The sequence below is a fragment of the Macaca fascicularis genome, chromosome 1, assembly GCF_037993035.2.
Source record: "Macaca fascicularis isolate 582-1 chromosome 1, T2T-MFA8v1.1".
In the NCBI taxonomy this organism is placed as follows: Eukaryota; Metazoa; Chordata; class Mammalia; order Primates; family Cercopithecidae; genus Macaca; species Macaca fascicularis.
Window position 1 is genome coordinate 150,059,836 of NC_088375.1, and position 13,800 is coordinate 150,073,635.

At 40.9% G+C, this 13,800-nt stretch overlaps 1 protein-coding gene across 1 annotated transcript in view; it reads left to right on the plus strand.

The window, feature by feature from the left end:
* The window catches only part of CTBS (chitobiase), a 64,477-nt gene that overhangs the window by 24,686 nt on the left and 25,991 nt on the right, over positions 1-13,800 (plus strand). The window lies entirely within an intron of this gene.

Here is a 13,800-nt window from a genome sequence, read left to right on the forward strand (position 1 = left end):
ACACACTCCTCAAAAATAATTGGGTTTTACTTGATATAAGGTCAAATCTTTGGGAGAGTTTTTTTTTTTTTCTTTTTAATTTTAAATTCAGGGGTACATGTGCAGCATGTGCAGGTTTGTTACATAGGTAAACGTGTGCCATGGTGGTTTGCTGCACAGATCATCCAATCACCTAGGTATCAAGTCGAGCATTCATTAACTATTCTTTCTGATATTCTCCCTTTTATCTTCTCCACCCTCCGACAGGCCCCAGTGTGTGTTTCCCACAATGTGTCTATGTGTTCTCATCCTTCAGCTCTTACTTATAAGTGAGAACATGTGGTATTTGGCTTTCTGTCCCTGCATTAGTTTGCTGAGGATAATGGCTTCCAGCTCTATCCATGTCCCTGCAAAGGACATAATCTCATTTTTTATGGCTGCATAGTACTCCATTGTGTATATGTACCATATTTTCTTTATCTAGTCTATCATTGATGGGCATTCAGGTTGATTCCATGTCTGCTGTTGTGAATAGTGCTGCAATGAACATATGCATGCATGTGTCTTTATAATAGAATGATTGATATTCCTTTGGGTATATACCCAGTAATGGGATTGCTGGGTCAAATGTTATTTCTGCCTCTAGGTCTTTGAGGAATTGCCACACTGTCTCCTACAATGGTTGAACTAATTTACACTCCCACCAACAGTGTAAAAGCATTCCTTTTTTTCCACAACCTCGCCAACATCTGTTGTTTTTTCACTTTTTAATAATAGCCATTCTGACTGGTATGAAATGGTATCTCATTGTGGTTTGGATTTGCATTTCTCCAATGATCAGTGATGTTGAGCTTTTTTTCATATGTTTGTTGGGCACATGTATGTCTTCTTTTGAGAAGCATCTGTTCATGTCCCTTGCCCACTTTTTAATGTTTTTTGTTGTTGTTGTTGTTAATTTAAGTTCCTTGTATACCTTTGTCAGATGGATAGATTGCAAAAATTTTCCCTCATTCTGTAGGCTGTCTATTCACTTTGATGATAGTTTCTTTTGCTGTGCAGAAGCTCTTTAGTTTAATTGGATCCCATTTGTCAATTTTTGCTTTTGTTGCAATCGCTTGTGGAGTCTTCATGATGAAATCTTTGCCCATGCCTATGTCCTGAATGGTATTGCCTAGATTTTGTTCTAGGGTTGTTCTAAGGTTTTTATAGTTTGGAGTTTTATGTTTAAGTCTTTAATCCATCTTGAGTTGATTTTTGTGTATGGCATAAAGAAGAGGTCTAGTTTCAATTTTCTGCATATGGCTACCCAGTTCTTTCAGCACCATTTATTAAATGGGGAATCCTTTCCCCATTGCTTGTTTTTGTCAAGTTTGTTGAAAATCAGATGGTTATAGGTGTGTGGTCTTATTTCTGGATTCTTTATTCTGTTCCGCTGGCCTCTGTGTCTGTTTTTGTACCAGTGCCATGCTGTTTTGGCTACTGTAGCCTTTGTAGTGTAGTTTGAAGTTGGGTAGTATGATGCCTCCAGCTTTGTTCTTGTCTTGGCTATTCGGGCTCTTTTTTGGTTCCATATACATTTTAAAACAGTTGTTTCTAATTCTGTGAAGAATGTTTAATGGGAATTAAACTACCATTAGCATTGAATATATAAATTGCTTTGGGCAGTATATGGGCATTTTCACAATATTGATTTTTCCTATCCATGAGCATGGAATGTTTTCCCACTGGTTTGTATTACCTCTGATTCCTTTGAGTGGTGGTTTGTATTTCTCCTTGAAGGAGTCCTTTACTTTCCTTGTTAGCTGTATTCCTAGGTATTTTATTCTTTTTGTGGCAATTGTGAATGGTAGTTCATTGATGATTTGGTTCTCCACTTGCCTGCTGTTTGCATATAGGAATGCTAGCAATTTTTGCACATTGATTTTGCATCCTGAGACTTTGCTGAAGTTGCTTATCAGCTTAAGAAGTTTTGGGGCTGAGAAAATGGGGATTTCTAGATACAGGATCATGTCATTTGTAAACAAAGATAGTTTGGCTTCCTCTCTCCTTATTTGAATAGTCTTTCTTTCTTTCTCTTGCCTGATTGCCCTGGCCAGAACTTCCAATACTATGTTGAATAAGAGTGGTAAGAGAGGTCACCCTTGTCTTGTGTCAGTTTTCAAGGAGAATACTTCCAGCTTTTGCCCATTCAGTATGATATTGGCTGTAGGTTTCTCATCTATAGCTCTTATTATTTTGAGGTATGTTTTTTCAATACTGAGTTTACTGAGAGTTTTTAACACGAAGGGATGTTGAATTTTATCAAAGGCCTTTTCTGCATCTATTGAGATAATCATGTGAGTTTTGTCTTTAGGTCTGTTGATAAATCACATTTATTGATTTGCATATGTTGAACCAACCTTGCATCCTGAGGATGAAAGCTCCTTGATTGTGGTGGCTAAGCTTTTTTTTTTTTTTTTTTTTTAAAGACAGGGTCTCACTCTATCACCCAGGCTGGAGTGCAGTGGCGCAATCTTGGCTCACTGTAACCTCTGCCTCCTGGGTTCACATGATTATCCTGTCTCAGCCTCCTGAGTAGCTGGGATTACAGGAGTATGCCACCACTGAGACAGAGTCTCACTCTATCCCCCAGGCTGGAGTGCAGTGGCACAGTCTAGGCTCACTGCTACCTCTGCCTTCCAGGAGCAAGTGATTCTCATGCCTCACCCTCTGATTAGCTGGGACTACAGGCACATGCCATCACACCCAACTATTTTTTTTTTTTTTTTTGTATTTTTAGTAGAGACAGGGTTTTGTTGTGTTGGCCAGGCTGGTCTCGAACTCCTGGCCTCAAATGATCCACCTGATTCAGCTTCCCAAAGTGCTGGGATTACAGGTATGATGAGCCACCACACCCAGCTGGCTTAAGCTTTTTGATGTGCTGCTGGATTTGGTTTGTCAGTATTTTATTGAGGACTATTGCATCGATGTTCATCAAGGTTACTGACCTAAAGTCTTTTTTTGTTGTATCTCTGCTAGATTTTGGTATCAGGATGATGCTGGCCTCATAGAATGAGTTAGGGAGGAGTCCCTTCTTTTCTATTTTTTTGGAATAGTTTCAGTAGAAATGGCACCAGCTCTTCTTTGTACCTCTGGTAGAATTCAGGTTTAAATCCATCTGGTCCTGGGCTTTTTTGGGGGCTGATAGGCTACTTATTACTGCTTCAATTTCAGAACTCATTATTGGTCTATCCAGGGATTTGATTTCTTCATGATTCAGTCTTGGGAGGGTGTATGTCTCCAGCAATTTATTCATTTCTTCTAGATTTTCTAGTTTATGTGCATAGAGGATTTATACAAACAACTCTGATGGCTGTATTTTTGTGGGGTCAGTGGTGATATCTCGTTTATCATTTCTGATTGTGTTTATTTGAATCTTCTATTTTTTATTTACTAGTCTAGCTATGTATTTCATTAATTTTTTTTCAAAAATTAATGGATTCATGGATGTTTTGGAAGGGTTTTTCATGTCTCTGTCTCCTTCAGTTCACCTCTAATCTTTGTTATTTCTTGTCTTCTGTTAAGCTTTGGGGTTTGTTTGCTTTTGGTCTTTTAGTTGTGATGTTAGGTTGTTAACTTAAAATCTGTCTAGCTTTTTTTTTTGAGACAGAGTCTTGCTCTGTCACCCAGGCTGGAGTGCAGTGGCACAATCTCGGCTCACTGCAACCTCCACCTCCTGGGTTCAAGCGATTCTCCTGCCTCAGCCTCCTGAGTAGCTGGGACTACAGGCACCTGCCACCATGCCTGGCTAATTTTTGTATTTTTAGTAGAGATGGGGTTTTACCATAATGGCCAGGCTGGTCTCGAACTCCTGACCTTGTGATCTGTCCGCCTCAGCCTCCCAAAGTGCTGAGATTACAGGTGTGAGCCACCAAGTTCAGCTGAAATCTGTCTAGTTTTTTCATATGGGCATTTAGTACAATAAATTTCCTGCTTTACCCTGTTTTAGCTGCATCCCAGAGATTCTGCTATGTTGTATCTTTGTACTCATTAGTTTCAAAGAATGTTTTGATTTCTGCCTTAATTTCATTATTTACCCAAGAGTCATTCAGAAACAGGTTGTTCAGTTTCCATGTAGTTGTGTGGTTTTGAGTGAATTTCTTAATCTTGAGTTCTCATTTTACTGTGAGAACTCAGTCTCTCAGACCAGAGAGACTATTATGATTTCAATTCTTTTGCATTTGCTGAGGAGTGTTTTACTTCTGATTATGTGATCAATTTTAGAGTAAGTGCTGTGTGGCAATGAGAATAATGTATATTCTGTTGTTTTTGGGTGGAGAGTGCTGTAGATATATACCAGGTCCACTTGATCCAGAGCTGGGTTCAAGTCCTGAATGTCTTTGTTAATTTTCTGTCTCAATGGTCTGTCTAATATTGTCAGTGGGGTGTTAAAGTTTTCCACTATTATTGTGTGGGAATCCAAGTCTTTTTGAAGGTCTCCAAGAACCTGCTTTATGAATCTGAATGCTCCTGTATTGGGAGCATATATATTTAGGATAATTAGCTCATCTTGTTGCATTGAACTCTTTGCCATTATGTGATGCTCTTCTTTGTCTTTTTTGATCTTTGTTGGTTTAAAATCTCTTTGTCAGAAACTAGGATTGCAACCCCTGCTTCTTCTGATTTCCATTTGCGTGGTAAATTTCCCTTCAACTCTTTATTTTGAGCCCATATGTGTCTTTGCATGTGAGATAGGTCTCTTGAGGACAGCATACCAATGGGTCTTGGTTCTTTATCCAACTTGCCACTCTGTCTTTTAATTGTGGCATTTAGCCCATTTACACTTAAGATCAGTATTGCTATGTGTGGATTTGATTCTGTCATCATGATGCTAGCTATTCTGCAGACTTGTTTATGTAGTTGCTTCATAGTGTCACTGGTCTGTGTATTTCAGTGTGTTTTTGTGGTGGTTGTAATGGTTTTTCCTTTCCATATTTACTGCTTTCTTCAGGAGCTCTTGCAAGGCAGGTCTGGTAGTAACAAATTCCCTCAGCATTCTCCTTTGCTTATGAAGCTTAGTTTGGCCAGATATGAAATTCTGGGTTGGAAATTCTTCTCTTTAAAAATGTTGAATATTGGTTCCCTATCTCTTCTGGCTTGTAGAGTTTCTGCTGAGAGGTCCATGGTTAGTCTGATGGGGCTCCGTTTGTAGGTGACCTAGCCTTTCTCTCTGGCTACTCTGAAACATATTTTTCTTTCATTTTGACCTTGGAGAATCTGGTAATTATGTTTTCTTGGGGATGATCTTCTTGTGGAATATCTTACTGGGGTTCTCTGAATTTCCTGAACTTGAATGTTGGCCTGTCTTGGTAGGTTGAGGAAGTTCTTCTGGATAATATCCTTAAGTGTTCCAACTTGGTTATTCTCCCCATCTCTTTCAGGTACCCCCATCAATCATAAATTCAGTCTCTTTACATAATATCATATTTCTCAAAGGTTTTGTTCATTCCTTTCATTCTTTTTTCTCTATTCTTGTCTGCCTGATTTCAGAAAGATAAGCTTCAAGGTCTGAGATTCTTTCACATGCTTAGTCTATTCTGCTATTAATACATTAGATTGCATTGTGAAGTTAGAGTCTTTTTCAGCTCTAACAGTTCAGTTATGTTCCTCTCTAAACTGGCTATTTTGGCTCTCAACTCATGTATTACCATGATTCTTACTTTCTTTACATTGGGTTACATGGCTTTTTAGCTCAGTGAAGTTTGTTATTACCTACCTTCTGAAGCTTACTTCTGTCATTTCCTCCATCTCAGCCTCAGCCCAATTCTGAGCCCTTGCTGGAGAGGTGTTGTGGTCATTTGGAGGAAAGGGGGCACTCTGGCTTTTTGAGATTTCAGTATTTTTCCATTGATTCTTTCTCAACTTTGTGGGCTTATCTACCTTCGATCTTTGAGATTGGTGACCTTTGGATGAGGTTTTTGTGGGGTTTTGTTGTTGTTGTTTTCTGTTTGTTTATCTTTTAACAGTCTGGCCACTTCTGTAGGGCTGCTGTGGTTTGCTGAGGGTCCACTCCAGACCCCAGCTGCCTGGGTTTTTCCAGTATAATGATCACATGAAGAACTCTGAAGGCAGGTAGACTCCTTTTGGAAAGCAAAGGAACTGAGCAAAACCCAGTATTGGAACCATATACAGCATGATTTGCATCATTTGGCCCAGGTTTATTTGATGAAGTCCAGTTGTTCATCCTTGCAAGGTAAGTACCTTACCATATGGTGGTTATTCACAGATTAAAGAGGATGGGAAATAGAGCCCATTTAAATTACATATCTAATTAATGAGAACCAAAAAACAAAAAATCTCTTTGGTATGGATGAAAAAAATGACATTTTTAATTATTAATAATAATACTGTTTGTGATCATTATTATATCATTAATAGCAACAGATATGAAGGGAAATGTGATTCTTGTTCCTTGAGTTGCCAATATCTCAAATGACTACTTTTATGCTAAGAGAGCAAATTAACTTTCCTCAGCAACATTCTTTTGATGAATATAGCAGGGTCCTTCACTAGTTTATCACTGAATTTGTAAAACACATTTCATGTGCTGACAAGATTTCTCCTGAATAGTTCAGGGAAGAATGTGTGCCACTAGTTTACAGGAAACAGATACATCTGTGGACTCCCTGTAGTGAAATGGGTGTATAAATTGTCTTAGATTTTGCAATCTATAAAAATCCCACTTGAGACTTAGGTGCAATGTCAGGTAGGGGCTTAGTGGGCAAGATAGCAATGACTACTGCCCTGGACCTGACCTTGCATCACGTTGACTTCCTCAGTTACCCCAAGTTGTGAGCCTTGGAAGGACTGACTTACGCAAACTGAATCCAGAAATGAATGCATAATCTAGAACACCAACTTCTTTCTATCTTTCTCTTTTCAATAACCAATGAGGCAAGGTAATTTCCTAGGGCCATATAGCTGTTAAAGACTTAGACCTGGAGTATAATTCAAGTATTTTGGTTCTGTCCAAAATTAAAGGTACTGAAAGTGCAGTACCAATACCAATGGAATTGTAGGATGATAAAGATCAATACACTAAGAACCAGAAATGTTATTTGCAGACATGTTAGCTCTCTGTAAAATTAAGTCTGATTAATTGACCTAACCCCTGCCTTATAGGGATGTATGTTTCTGGCTGTGGAAACATGTGGAGCACATTGAAGCCTGGCAGTTCTTTTAGGCCACCATTATACTATTTTGTGCATAGTACTGAAATGCAGTTCTTAATTGCTACTACCATGACTTTCCTCACCACAGTTAGCATCACCATCAACTTCACTATCATCATAGTCTATATGGCAATTAAAGCACAATTCTAATATTTTAAAATGACAGAATACAGGACAGTCCTATTCCTGACTCCCCAGCGTCTTGAGCCCTGTGGAAGAAAAACTGACATTCCAAGGTGGCTGGTGCATGGATACTCTTATGGGTTGAATTATGGGTCCCCCTGTTCCCCTCCAAATTCATATCTTGAAGTCCTAACCCCTAGTACCTGAGAATGTCACCTTATTTGGAGATACAGTATTTTTTTTTCTTCTTTTTCTTCTTCTTCTTTTTTTTTTTTTTGAGATAGAGTCTTGCTCTTGTTGCCCAGGCTGGAGTGCAATGGCGTAATCTTGGCTCACTGCAACCTCCACGTCCCAGGTTCAAGCAATTCTCCTGAATCAGCCTCCTGAGTGGCTGGGATTATAGACACGCACCACCATGCCCAGCTAATTTTTGTATTTTTAGTAGAGACAGGATTTCACCATGTTGGCCAGGCTGGTCTCGAACTCCTGACCTCGTGATCTGCCTGCCTTGACTTCCCAAAGTGGTGGGATTACAGGCGTGAGCCACTGCACCTAGCTGGAGATATGGTCTTTATCAAATTAAAATGAAGTCATTAGGGTGGGCTCTATTCCAATGTGACTGGTATCCTTATAGAAGGAAAATTTGGAGACAGACACATATACAGGGAGGATACCAACTGAACATGAAGATGACCGCCTACAAGCCAAAGAGAAGAGGCATGAAATGGATCCCTCTCTCATAGCCCTCAGAAGAAACCAACTCTGCCAATACCTTGATTTTGGATTTCTGGCCTCTAAAACTGTGAGGCAATACATTTCTGTTTTATAAGACACCCAGTTTGTAGTACTTTGTTGTGGCAGTCCTAGTAAACTAATATAGACACCAAATGAAATATTGTGATTGTCCTCCCAGTGTGTGACCTGTGGCAAAAAGTCATAAAGATGAGCTACATATAGCCTATCAAGAGGCTTCCAGTGGCTTCTCACTTCAGCCAATCCTGGTGTATCAACAAGAAGGCCTGGCCGCCAGGGCAGTCTCAGTCTGTGTTAGTTTCCATTATTTGGCAGCTGCTAAGTGGACACATTTTCAGTGGTCATCCATGCCAACAAAAGCCATTTTGAAGTGTTATGTTTACAGGTTGTCAGCTTGTTTTCTAAACTTCTCTAATGGGAGTACACAAAGACACATCGTCTCTGAGTCTTTGCATTCAGGATGGACTGGTTCAAATAAGACATAATTTCAAGGGATGGATGTACAGTCATTTCTTAAACAAGTTTGCTGTATGGGTAAAAGATGAATCTGGTTGAACAATATTTCTTGTCAACTAGACATAGCAAGGGGCTTCATTGATCATGAATTTATAATGAGCCAACAGGAGTATGGCTGCCCAGAAAGCTAAGAAATCATTAATGCACAGAAAGCATTAAAGCATATCAGCTAATAGGAGGCAGCAATTCTGCTGTATGCTGCATTGACCAGATCATGCCTGACCTGCACTGTACAGATTATTTTTGCACCAGATCCTTAGAACTCATCTAAAAGGGATGTGGGTGAGATGGCTGAGGATGGGATGGTGAAAAGGAAAGTATGTTATATCAGGAACAACAGATGGAAATTGGTTTATGTAGCCTGCGAAAGGAAAGATTTGGGAAGCAAAGGAGGAGGCAATATTGGCTGTTCATCATCAAATACAGAAAGAGTACCATGTGGAAAGAGGATCATAGTTCTCGGGGTCCCCAAGAGGTTGAGTCAAGACCAATTTGAGTTACTGTAGACAATTTCCAGCCCCAGTTAAAAAAGCTGTTTGTGTAATTATTAGTTCCCTTGAAATAGGCTTGGCTGCTTAGTGGCATGGTGAGCTTATTTTACTGGAAGACCCAAGCAAAAGCTGAAAAGTACTTCTTATAGGGAGGGAAAGGTGGATATAAAGTGAGACTTTGAGAGCTGCTATTCAAAGGTGTGGTGAGGACAGCCCATGGAGATTCTGGAAGCCATCCTGGCTCATGCTGCTGACAGAGTGTTAGGCTGTGTCAGAGTGGTGACGTTAATGCACAGAAAGCATTAAGGCATGTCAGCTCAGAGGAAGCAGTAATTACCAGAGTCACCCTAATGGTAACTGTTTTCTCCATCTTAGTAAAACAGACTGTAGGCATAGGCATGTTATCTAACTTAAATTACCATTGATAGATGCAGGAGGCAGCTAAGGAAGGGTACCTGGAGAATCTCCAACCCACCCCACAAGTGTTTATAGCAGATGCTTTTGTGCAGATGAGGGAATCTGCCCAGGGCCTTGTCTGGGCATGCCCACAATGGACTGGGGGCCCACCGGCGCACTGGGAGAGTGGGGTGGAGCTCCCAGGAATGTGTGCCTTGTGCAGTGGAGAGGAGTCTGGACTCTTCAGCTCATGTGTGGTGGTCTGGTGTTCAATCTATGAGGTGGGAGCCTGTTTGCAGGACTCCCTCTTTTTTGTTGAGAGCTTTCTTTCCTTTTTTTTTTTTGTTTTTGAGATGGAGTCTCACTCTGTTGCTCAGGCTGGAGTGCAGTGGCACAATCTCGGCTCACTGCAACCTCTGCCTCCTGGGTTCAAGTGATTCTCCTGCCTCAGCCTCCTGAGTAGCTGGGATTACAGGCGTGCGCCACCATGCCTGACTAATTTTTGTATTTTTAGTAGAGACGGAGTTTCAACATGTTGGTCAGGCTAGTTTCAAACTCCTGACCTCAAGTGATCTGCCCACCTCGGCTTTCCAAAGTGCTAGGATTATAGGCGTGAGCCACCACACCTGGCCGCTGAGAGCTTTCTTTTAATAAATTCCACTCTCTCACCTTTTAACGTGTCCACATGCCTAATTTTTCCTGGTCATGGGACAAGAACCCAGGTTTTAGCTAAGCTAAGGAGCAAAGATCCTGCATCACCATCTACCAAAAGAGAGCTACTGTGGTTACTGAAAATGGCCCTGGGATGCTGTGCATCTCCATCTAAGACAGGTTGCTTGCTCAAAAGCAGGGAGGACTGGGGCTCCCAGGCACCTCAGCAGCTTAAGCCTTGCTCTTGCAGCTAGCAAAGTGAGACTGTATGGCACAGCTGTTAAGATCATGGACTTTGGCTGGGTGCGATGGCTCATACCTGTAATCCCAGCACTGTGGGAGGCCAAGGTGGGCGGATCACTTGAGGTCAGGAGCTCAAGACCAGCCTGGCCAACATAGTGAAACCCTGTCTCTACTAAAAATACAAAAATTAGCCAGGTGTGGTGGAGGGTGCCTGTAATCCCAGCTACTCAGGAGGCTGAGGCAGGAGAATCACTTGAACTGGGGATGCAGAGGTTGCAGTGAGCCAAGATCGTGCCATTGCACTCCAGCCTGGGTGACAAGAGTGAAACTCCGTCCCAAAAAAAAAAACCAAAAAACAAAAAACAAAAACAAATTCATGGACTTTGGTGCTACATTGCCACAGTTCAAATCCTAGCTTTAACCTTACTACCCCTATGAAATCTTCTTTTATTTAAGCTCTGGTGCCTGTTCGTTTGTAAACTAGAAATGATAATAATGGAAACTGCCTCATGGGTTGTTTTGAGAATGAAATCAGTAAAAGGATGTTACATACTTGGAACAGAGTCCACTGCTCCACATTTTACACTGTACTTTTAATCTGTCTGCCCCCAGCTGACACCTGCATTAGAATACTTACACCACCCAGCCTCTAAAACCATTTCAATATGTGGGAATTCCACCTAGATTCAAATCTGAGGTGTCATCCCAGCAGTCTATAATCAATCCTTGAAACAGAAATCAGATTTTGGATGGAAAACCACTGAAATACTCTGTTCTAACTAAACTGAGGCAAGCTTCATGCTAAGTTCTATAGCAGGGGTTCTCAAAGGGTGGTCCCTAGATTAGCTGCATCAGCATTGCCTGGAAACCTTTTAGAAATGCAAATTTTTGTGGCCTCACTCTGGTCCTACTATATCAGAGACTGTAAGGGTGGGCCCAGTCATCTGGGTTTGGCAAGCCCTTCAGGAGATTCTAATGCATGCTCAGGTTTGAGAGTATTCTTCATTCAGAACCTGTGGTTCATCGTTTCGCACCAAGAAAATTTAGGATGGGACACACATGAGGAGTTTAGGAGTGGAAGTTTAACATGCAAAAGAAAAAGAAAGGAGAAAGGAAAACAGCTCTCTCTAGTGAGAGAGAGGGGACTTCCCAGAGGAAAGACTGGCTGGTAGTGGACGTGCAGGATTTTATAGTCAGGCTTGAGAGGGCATTGTCTGATTTACATAGGGCTCACAGATAGGTTCAATCAGGTATGATGTTTACATAGTGCACGGGAAGGCTGGTGGGGCCCACCCTAATCTTATTATGCAAATGAACTTTCCCCTTGGCCTCTGCCATCTTGTCTGTTCCTTACTGTCCATATGGCTGGCAGAGAAGGGAGAAGGGAGCCACCATTCTGAACATGACTGGCACAACTGCCCGCATCTATGTCTGCAGCTTGATTTTACAGACTGCTCTTTGTTAGAAAGGAAAATGATTTGGGGCTGCTTTTCATTAAAAGGAAAATCTTACCGAGGACTTCCATACCCTCACTATCTGCCTAAGTAATTTCTTCTTAACTCCTCTATCAAAAGAGACTGAAAAAACGCTGCCGTCAGGAAAGCTTGGCAAAGGCAGCAAGCAGGATGTGGCTATAAGAGCCTGTGCAGGCCTTGAAGCCAGTCAGACGGCAGGGTGGAGGCCCAGCTTCACCATTGTGGTCACTTGCTTCTTGGGCAGTCATCCTATGTGCTTAGCTTGATTATCTGCAAAATAGGGTTGAGAATCATCCCTGTCTTACATGGCCATTACTACCACCTAAGAAGGATTTGAGTTAGCATCATAGCAGGTAATGGAGAGGAAAAAGTTAAACAAACCATCCTCTCTAGGCATTGGGCTTAAGCATATGAAAGAATGGTGATACCAAGAACCACAAAGAAGACTTCAGGATGAGGAAAATAAATCTGGTTTTCTCTCAGAAACTGTATTTCAAACTACACTTTTCAAATATACCAAAAATAGAAATATATTAATTCATTCTTGTTTCTAGTTAACTTAAGTATTATCTTCTCCTAAGAGAGCTAAAGGGAAATCTTTGTTCTGATAATTGGTTCTGGGAAGATAATTTACATATTTTAAATTTTTATTGGTGTTTAGAGGGATTAAAATACATGTAAACTCATATTGTAATTAGTATTTTAATTGTTATTTTATGGGGTCTGTGGTGTTTAATTTCCTTTATAGTCACAAAGAGAAAGTTTATTCCTACTGATGTTTAAAGAAGAGCATCCCCAAAGACATAAAGTCACTTTCAAAATGTTCTTTTCTTCTAGGATCCACTGGTGTTGATGGATGGAGTAATCCACAAGCCAGAGGATCTGGTGGAAACATCAGTGCTCACACATCACGTTCCGGAAGTAAAACGTAGTGCTCCACATGAATTTGTAATTCATGCGTTTGGACCTCTGAGCTGTCTTTATTTAAATTTATTTGGTCTTTAAATTTATTTTATTTTTTACTGGAAAATCACAAAACATATTTAACTGGATATTTGGTAATGTGAAAATAATGTCATCCCATCAATTTTATGGTTTTTTAACATCCCACTTTGAGATCTGGAAAAGAATGACCTTAAATGTGCAAAACCCAATAAATTTTGAATTTCAAAAATCTTTAAATTTTACAAAAAGTAAAAACTTATTAAGCACTTATTGTGTGCCAAGCACTGTGCTGAGTCTGGGGGATACTAAGCAAGTGGTTACAAATCACCGTCAGGGTTCTTGCAGGCTCCTGGGATGAGGAGACAGCTGATAGGTGAAAAGACCACCCGGCTGTCCTCACTCCCTGGGCCTCTACCCCAGCAGCTGGGCTTCCTTAACTCTCATGTGTTATGCTCAGTTCTAGTCTAGGCAGTGGAACCAATCTTCCCTAGGCAACGTGCATAAGAAGGTCTTGATGTCATGAACACTTAGGCATAGGATTCAGCCAGTGGTGCTACTCCATTATCAGGTCAGCATTGCCACAGTTTTCACTCTGACCCGCTTTGTTAGCATTCCTGGTACTATTTTCCGTTCTTTAAGCCGTTATTTCTGAAATTAATTTTCTGAATTATTCCTCAGGAGTTGGGATTCCTGACCCCTGTAACCCACTGTCCCAGGGGACTGAATCTCTCACAGCTCCTGTCTGAGGTCCCAGTGCTTTTCATCCTTAGACTTCTCCTTGGTCAAATGCCACTAATTGGCCAGTTGCAGTGGCTCACAATCTAGTGCTTTGGGAGGATGAGGTTGGAGGATTGCTTGAGGCCAGGAGGAATTTGAGACCAGCCTGGGAAACATAGAGACCTCCACCTCTACAAAACAAAACAAAAATTCCACTAACTTTCTACCCCACTGCTACTGGGATGGTCATCTGAGATCTTGGTACTATTTAGACTATATATAAAGGGCTTGATTCTTGCT